At 45.2% G+C, this 7,355-nt stretch overlaps 1 protein-coding gene across 2 annotated transcripts in view; it reads right to left on the bottom strand.

Annotated features, from left to right (window-relative positions):
- Positions 1-3,642, bottom strand: part of PTBP3 (polypyrimidine tract binding protein 3) — a 48,982-nt gene extending 45,340 nt beyond the window's left edge. Inside the window, exon 1 of one of the 2 annotated variants that reach the window (XM_042882917.1) lies at positions 3,628-3,642. The gene's annotated coding sequence lies outside the window, so the exon portion shown is untranslated. Of the gene's footprint in view, positions 1-3,493; positions 3,550-3,627 lie in introns of those variants that run through there. The other variant, XM_042882914.1, reaches the window with a different exon arrangement.
- Between the last annotated feature and the right edge of the window lie 3,713 nt (positions 3,643-7,355).

Below are 7,355 nucleotides of genomic sequence, written 5' to 3' on the forward strand. Positions count from 1 at the left end.
TGGCAGCACGGTACCTGAACAATTTACCATGTGGCTCACACACACAAATACTTCACCATTATGCAGGTACAGAAATGAGCTGCTGAGGATGGTGCTGCACTTCCAGCAACTGTCCTGTTACAACAGCTTTAGTTAAACGGCAAACAGCAATAGCAGGGAAGATTGCTACCGACAGAAACAGTCAAAACACTTTTTCCTTTTCATCTATCCACTTGCAACAGTGTCAAAAACATTGCCTTCCACTGCAACGTAAAAATTGCATCCACAGATTTGATAAGACAAACTCCATTTTCACATACTGAAATGGAAAAAAGTCTCAAACACAAAGCTCATGCAGTACAAAAAGAAATTTAAAATACACATGAATGATGGTCAACATCACAAAAACTGAAAGCAAAAGTGACACTCCATGAAACACTGTTCCCTATCAGAGCTACAGGCTTACTTTCATTATAGAGCTAAGTCCCACTTTCACATTCTGATACAACCGGGTTTAATAAGCAAGACAATCTACACATACTTATGTTTGCCACTTAGTACTTCCAGAGGCAATCAGCTAGCATGGCATTCCTGCAGTGGGAACATTCGTAAACAGCCCCTGGTGAAAGTCTGCATCCTCCATTGCTGATCTCCCCCCAGGGCACCAGAAGTTTTCTTGACTGTAGATGAAATAATTTAAACAATATTTTGGAACTGGTAAAGAAATTGTGGGTGATTTAGAATTTGCTATTTTCATGTTTCTGATTCCAGACAAGTCATACTTCCAATTATATCAGATGTTGCTAGTAAGCAAGTTTATCCAGTGAACAGCGTTCTCATGTGGAGTGATGTTTTCACCCAATATTTACTCAGTACGAACATCTTTCTGAACATATAACTCAAACTGCATTAGAATCAGATATCAACAGAGGAGTTATATTAGAATTATAAATCCTACATTTTCCTATCATATGAAAAGTACATAATGTAAATCTCGTAAATATTTGTGAACTCTAGGGATAATCCCATATATGCATCTCTTTAAAAGCTTGAACATAGAATCATAGAATTGCTCAGGTTGGAAAAGACCTTAAAGATCACCAAATCCAAATCCAACATCAACTTCCAGAATTTAGAAGCCTTGTAAAACATAGAGGTTTGGTCTGACAATAGAGTGGATGAATTGAACTGGCAAACAGACATTCAGTTTCAGTATTTGCTGCTATTCCTGACTTTTTCCCCTTACTAAAACACAAGAGTCAGTATCTTAAAGAATATATATGCGCACACAAGGTCTGCCATCAACAGTCAATTGAAAATTACAGCTTATATCATTGCTAATGGCTTTCAACTTAATCACCTTAACTTGGATCACATTTACCTCCAAATGCAATAATATTAAACAGAGAGCCAACTGCTTTGCCATAAAAAGGGAAAATTTTCATTTAATCACAGAACAACCCAAGCTGGAAGGGACCCACAAGGACCATCGAGTCCAATCCAATCTCTGACTCCACACAAGACTATCTAAAACCGAAACTCTGTGCTTGAGAGCGGTGCCCAAACGCTCCCACAGCTCCAGCAGCTCAAGGCCGTGCCTGCTGCCCTGGGGAGCTGTGCCATGCCCACTGCCCTCTGGGGCACAGCCTTACCCTGACCCCCCAACCATTCCCTAGCACTGCTCCATGTCGTTCCCTCTGTCACTGTCACAGAGCAGAGCTTATTGCTCATAGGCAGCTCGTTGCCATGAGGCACCCCCTCAGCTCCTCTGCTCTGAGCAAAACCAGGGGCTGCAGCTGTTCTGTGCACCTCTTGTTCTCCAGACCCTTCCCCATCTTTGTCTTCAGACTCTCTGATAGTCTGATGTCCTCACACCAGCACCCAGCCTGCATGCAGTGCTGGAGGTGAGGCCACACAGCACCGAGTGGAGGGGACAAGCCCTCTTCTCACCCCAGGGCAAGCTGGCCTTTCGGCATGGTGCTGACTCACATTCAGCTTGCTGCTGGAGAGAAGCTTCCTGATCTAAACAAAAACATTTCCTCTTTGTTTAACTTCATGCATTCTGATCCCCACTAGAATTAAGTTCTGTATTCAAACTATCCTCCGCATCTAACAGGACACAACTACTCCCTGTAAGTAACATCCACTGGTTCCAAAGAAATACAATGTTATTCTATCACTCTGCTTATTCTGAAAAGTATTTAACAACTAAAATACAAGACAGATTTTATTATTACTGGGTTTTTTTGTTTGTTTGTTTTTAATAAATTATTTGTTGTTGAGCACTTTTAATTCCAGTGCCTCAGCAGCTTGTGTTTTAACTGCCTGATAGTTTGCACATCCTGCAATCAGAAAACCCTCAACACCTTTCAACAAAAAGCCAGCCCATTCAAGCACCCTGCAGACCATGCCTTCCTGCAGTGCCAAGGCTGCATCTCACAAACCACAGCATGAAACTCGCGGTTTTCATCAAAACCTGCATCACTCCCAAAACACCTGAGAACCTCTGTCTAGGAAAAATTCTTTCAAAGAGCTCCACTGATCTGCCTGTAACGCATCCTCAGACTTCACCTTTCTCTCACTCTCAGTGTGGTACTAAGTCTCTAAGTCTCCTTCTGAAGTTTCTCAAAAGCTAGTTTTGAAACAAAGGTGAAAAAAAGCAGATCGCACTGAACATACACTTCGTTTTTTCAAGTATCTTCCAAAAAGATACCTTACACCATCTTCCTTACACCATTTTCTCCTAGATTAATCAGCACTTAAGAGCATTGCCCTCAATCTGCCTCCCTATCACAGCTTCCACCCCAACCGCGCTGAAAGGCATCCGAGAAAGGCTGCACTGCCACCAGTCTTGAGGGAGAAAGGAGAGAAGGAAGCTCCCTGAATCTCTGCGTCAGAGTACGTGGATCCCGGGAGCAGTTCGGCTGCTCCAGGTCACACTGTGAACTTAGCGCTGGTGACACCTACACCTCACACAAAGGCAGATGTACTGCCCTGAGTGATCGCTTTCACGCATAAGGAGAAAGCACAGAACGGCCCGCTTTTACCTGACACAACTTACGTCAAGCATAGTTTCTTGGGACAGTCAAATTTCTCAGCGTGCTGAGAAAAGCATCGGGCAAAGAAAAAAAAAAAAAAAAAAAAAAGCCCGAAAAAAAAGAAACCACTCACAACCGCGTTCGTACCTAAGCAACGAGCAAAGCTGACAGCACGCATCACCGCTCCACTTTATTACCTAGTCCTGAAACTCCAGCAGGACCCGCGGCAATGCCCGGCCCCGCGCACGGCGATGCTCGCGGCGGAGCGGAGCGCCGCGCTGCCCGGCCCCGCGCACGGCAAGGCTCAGCACTGCCCGCCCGCGGCACGCACCCACCGCGCCCGGCCGCCGCTCCAGGAAAAGGGAAGGGAAATAAAGCAGCGTCTCAGCGCCGGAGGGAAGTCAGGCACCGGCATCGCAACGCGAACACCGCCGCCGAGCCGACTAGGGAGAGGCAAGAAAGAGAAAGAGACGAACCGGGAAAACAGCAAGCGATCGGCGCGCCGCCAGCCGACTCCGTCCTGCCGGGCACCTGGCAGGGCGGCGGGCGGCAATATCCCCACGCCGGGCCCGGCCCCTCGCGAGCACCGCCCCCCCCGCCCGGCTCCCACCTTTCGCCTCCCCCGGGCGGGGGCCGTCCTCCGGGCCCCTCTCCCCTCCCCCAAAGTGGGAGGAGGGAGGCGAGGCGAGGCCGCTCCCCGCCCCGCCCCAGGTGAAGCCCCCCGAGGATCGCCAGCCCCCGGGATCGAGTGCCGCGGCACCTCGCCACCGCTCCGTCGCGGCGCCCGCTCCACCAGCGGGGACTCACCCGTCCATTGCGCAATCGGGGGGCGCGGGCCGGCGGAGAACTGCTGCCGGTGGGCGTGGAGAGGGGCGCGGCCCCCGCTGCCTTCCCGCCCCTCCGGGCCCGCCGCTGTTGCGCAGGCGCGCTGAGGGAGCCTCAACCCGTCCTCGCTGCGCGTGCGTAAGGGGCTGTTACCGCGGGGACGGTCTTTGCCTCCCGGTGCAGCTGGCTGCGTGGTGAGCGGGCGAGCCGCTGCAGGGCCGTCTGGAGAAAGAGGGGAGACCCTCGGCTGAGGTGCCGTTCCCTCAGCTGGTGGCGTTTCGCCGCGCTATTCCTCGTTCTGGGCGCTGAAGAAATGCGCCAGAAGGGTCCCGGTCACAAGGTGGTTCCTGGTGCAGGCAGAGCCCTGTGCTTCCCACGCGTGGCGTGGAGGCCGTGCTGTGCTCCCATAGAGCTCTTTGTCCCGTGTGTCCCCGCAGAAGTGCGCGTGCTGCGGAGGCTGCTCCCATCTCTCTTGGTGTGAGTGACAGGAGAGACCGCTTCAGTGCAAACCTTGTGTGTGGTGTCAGTGCCTACCTGACAGGCTCGGTGCCCTTACAGTATGAATACTCTGACACAAAGTGGGGAAAAAGCTTTCATTGTTTCACATTCAGTGCCTCACGCAGACAAAATGTGTGACACCATCGTTTATGGGGAGCAATGGGATTTGCTAAATATTTGCATCTCCTGGAGTTCATGCAGTGCAAGAAGCAGCCCGTCACTGAGGCTTCTGGTCTGCAACCCTTTCTGGTTAAGTGATGACAGAACACTGGGGGAGTGAGCTGTGAGCACTTCCTAAGAAGCGATGCCTGTGTCCTGTCACCTGCACCCGCTGCGGGACGAGAAGCTGCAAGGAATTTGACCTGGTTCCTGCCCACAACAAAGAGTGCCCAAGAGAGTGGGTGCTTTGGAGATGGTGGAATGTATATGCCAAAGTTTTGGTCTGGCTTTGATTAACAGCTGTAGGCTGAGAGTCTTGTCAATCTTGGCGATGGAGCGTGTCCAGAGAAGGGCAGAAAAGTTGTGAAGGATCTGGAACACAAGTCCTATGGGGAGTCAAGGTTGGTTATTAGAAAAAATTTCTTCTCAGAAAGAGTGGTGAGTTATTGAAAAAAGCTGCCCAGGCAGGTGGTGAAGTCACTGTCCGAAGAGGTTTTTGAGAAACATGTGCATGTGGCACTTAGGGACATGGTTTGTGGGCATGGTGGGGTTGAGTTGATGGCTGGACTTGATGAGAGGTCTTTTCCAACCTTAACGATTTTATGATTCCATAAATAGGATGATTTCTTTTATTCATTTGAAAGCTATGAAATCTACAGTGGCAAGACCCATCATCCCTTTTCTGCTTTTTGTACTCAAAGCATGGTGGTACATTGTAAGCACAACTGCTAGTGTGACCAGCCTATACTCAATGTTATGTATGAACTGACCTTTTCAAAACAAAACAAACTTATTTTTTAAGCTAGATTTGTCCCCTAATGCAAGGCACAAAGTGGATCTCTGTGCTGATTTTCTGCCTTAGGATGAAGGATGGATTGATAAGGCAGGAAGCAAGAGTAAGTCACTTGTAGAAAGGGGGAAGTTTGATGTGAGTCTCCCAAATTTTTCTGGTTTGAAAGTACAGCTTCATAAGTACTTCAAACTCATCTGAATTCACTAACCTGGGAAAAGGTGTAATCTCAAGTGGAAATTAAAAGAATTTTATATGCTTTCCAACTTAGACTAGATTTTGTTTAACTGCCTTCTAGTGAAAGCAAAACAGTGTACATTGCAAAATACATCGAAAGGACAAACCATTGATACAAACTACAGTCCAAAACCACCATGGTTTCCACAGTTTCACTCTTCCATGAACAAAACGTTCAGTACTATTGCTACTTCAGAAAGCTGAATGTACTAGAACAGGCAGCAAAGACCATATAATCTTAAGCTATTTTTTTAAATTGGTCTAACTATGGGTGAAAAGAAATACAATAGGGTTGTTTTTTTTTTCAGTTCAGTTCAAATAAGAATTTAAAGAATTTTAGAGAATTAAAACTCAAAAATTAGATGTTGCCTGTGGAAGAAATGAGGATATGAATGTGTTATTTGTTTTAGTTGGTCATTTTTCCAAATTCTTGAGAACAGATTTTTTTAACAATATAGAAATGTTTAAAAACTTGCTTTTCAATTTCCCCATGAAATACAGGAGCAAGACAATCCATGGCCATCGAAAAAAAAGGGAAAAGAACAACCTGCCCAGCGTAATGACTATTAAGGTAAGATTAGAAGTACTTTGATGAACATGCATTTGAAGAAATGAATATTACTCGTACAGATCAAAATCTGTAATATCTGAATCATTTGGGATGATAAAAGAACACAGAGATAGATTCTAGTACGTATATTAAGAGTATTTGTTTATACACATTGGAATTACAAGCGTGGTCAATATATCAGAATATGTTAGTATGTACACGTTAGAATGTGCTTATGTTTTATAACATACATATATATCAGCAATTGTTTACACATATATATTTCAGTGTTACATGATCAATTTTGAGAGATCTTCTCTGTGGAAGTCAGGCTGTGAAAAATGCCCTGCTGTTTAATTCCTTGGCACACGTTACAAGTGAAATACACAATGTAATTTGGAAATATTACGAGTGTTCTCTTGTAATTGATCTCTACACCATAAAAAAAAGAAATGAATGTGTTTCACCAGTAATTATCTAGACCATGCTGCCATTGACAAATGCTTTTTAATTCATTTCCAGCTGCTGTTCGCAATGCCAATAGGAATTTTAATAGGTTGCTATGATATAAAAAGAAAATAAACCCTTTGTGATAAGACATGTGAGCTGGTTTATCACATGCAGGGAACAAAAGAAAGGAAGAAAAAATTAAACATTCTCATCATGGAAAGGAAGAAGAAAAGGAGAAAGGGAGAGAGATGCAAAAAGGATGTGAAAGGAAACACTTCTAGGAAGTAAGGTTAGGCACTAGGAGTTGTTTCTACCCTCTCTTGGCTGCTTTTACTGGTATGTTTTCTTGTTTTTTCTATTTGTTCAGCAATTTTACTCATCCTTTTCTTTTCTGCTTGCTTCCTTGGCCGGTCATGTCTGTTATTTTCCTGTTCCTGTAAATTGCACTCTTCCTGATGAATGTCAAATTCATATTTGTTGTAACTTCAGGGAAGTTGGTGGAATTATGCTGTCTACAAATAAGGAGTGAGTGATGATGTTGAATGGATATACTGTTTTTCATCTGACTCTCTTATAAACACATATAAACTGGATAACGGTCTTGTTTACATTAAAGTGTATAGTGTAATTTAGTTAAATAGAACTTCTAGCAATGGCAGCAGTCTGTATGCATAGATCCAATTATAGCATCAAAGCCTGAGTGTGCAATAGCTATTCTACTCAGTATGTGAATATGATTAGACAGATAAAGTCAGTTAATGTAATGTCAACAACCTATGTTTACCTATTTTCAGCAGCACAGTGTTTTATGGATAATAATTGTCTTTGA

The sequence above is a fragment of the Lagopus leucura genome, unplaced genomic scaffold, assembly GCF_019238085.1.
Source record: "Lagopus leucura isolate 7727_CA_CO unplaced genomic scaffold, USGS_WTPT01 Super-Scaffold_100036, whole genome shotgun sequence".
In the NCBI taxonomy this organism is placed as follows: Eukaryota; Metazoa; Chordata; class Aves; order Galliformes; family Phasianidae; genus Lagopus; species Lagopus leucura.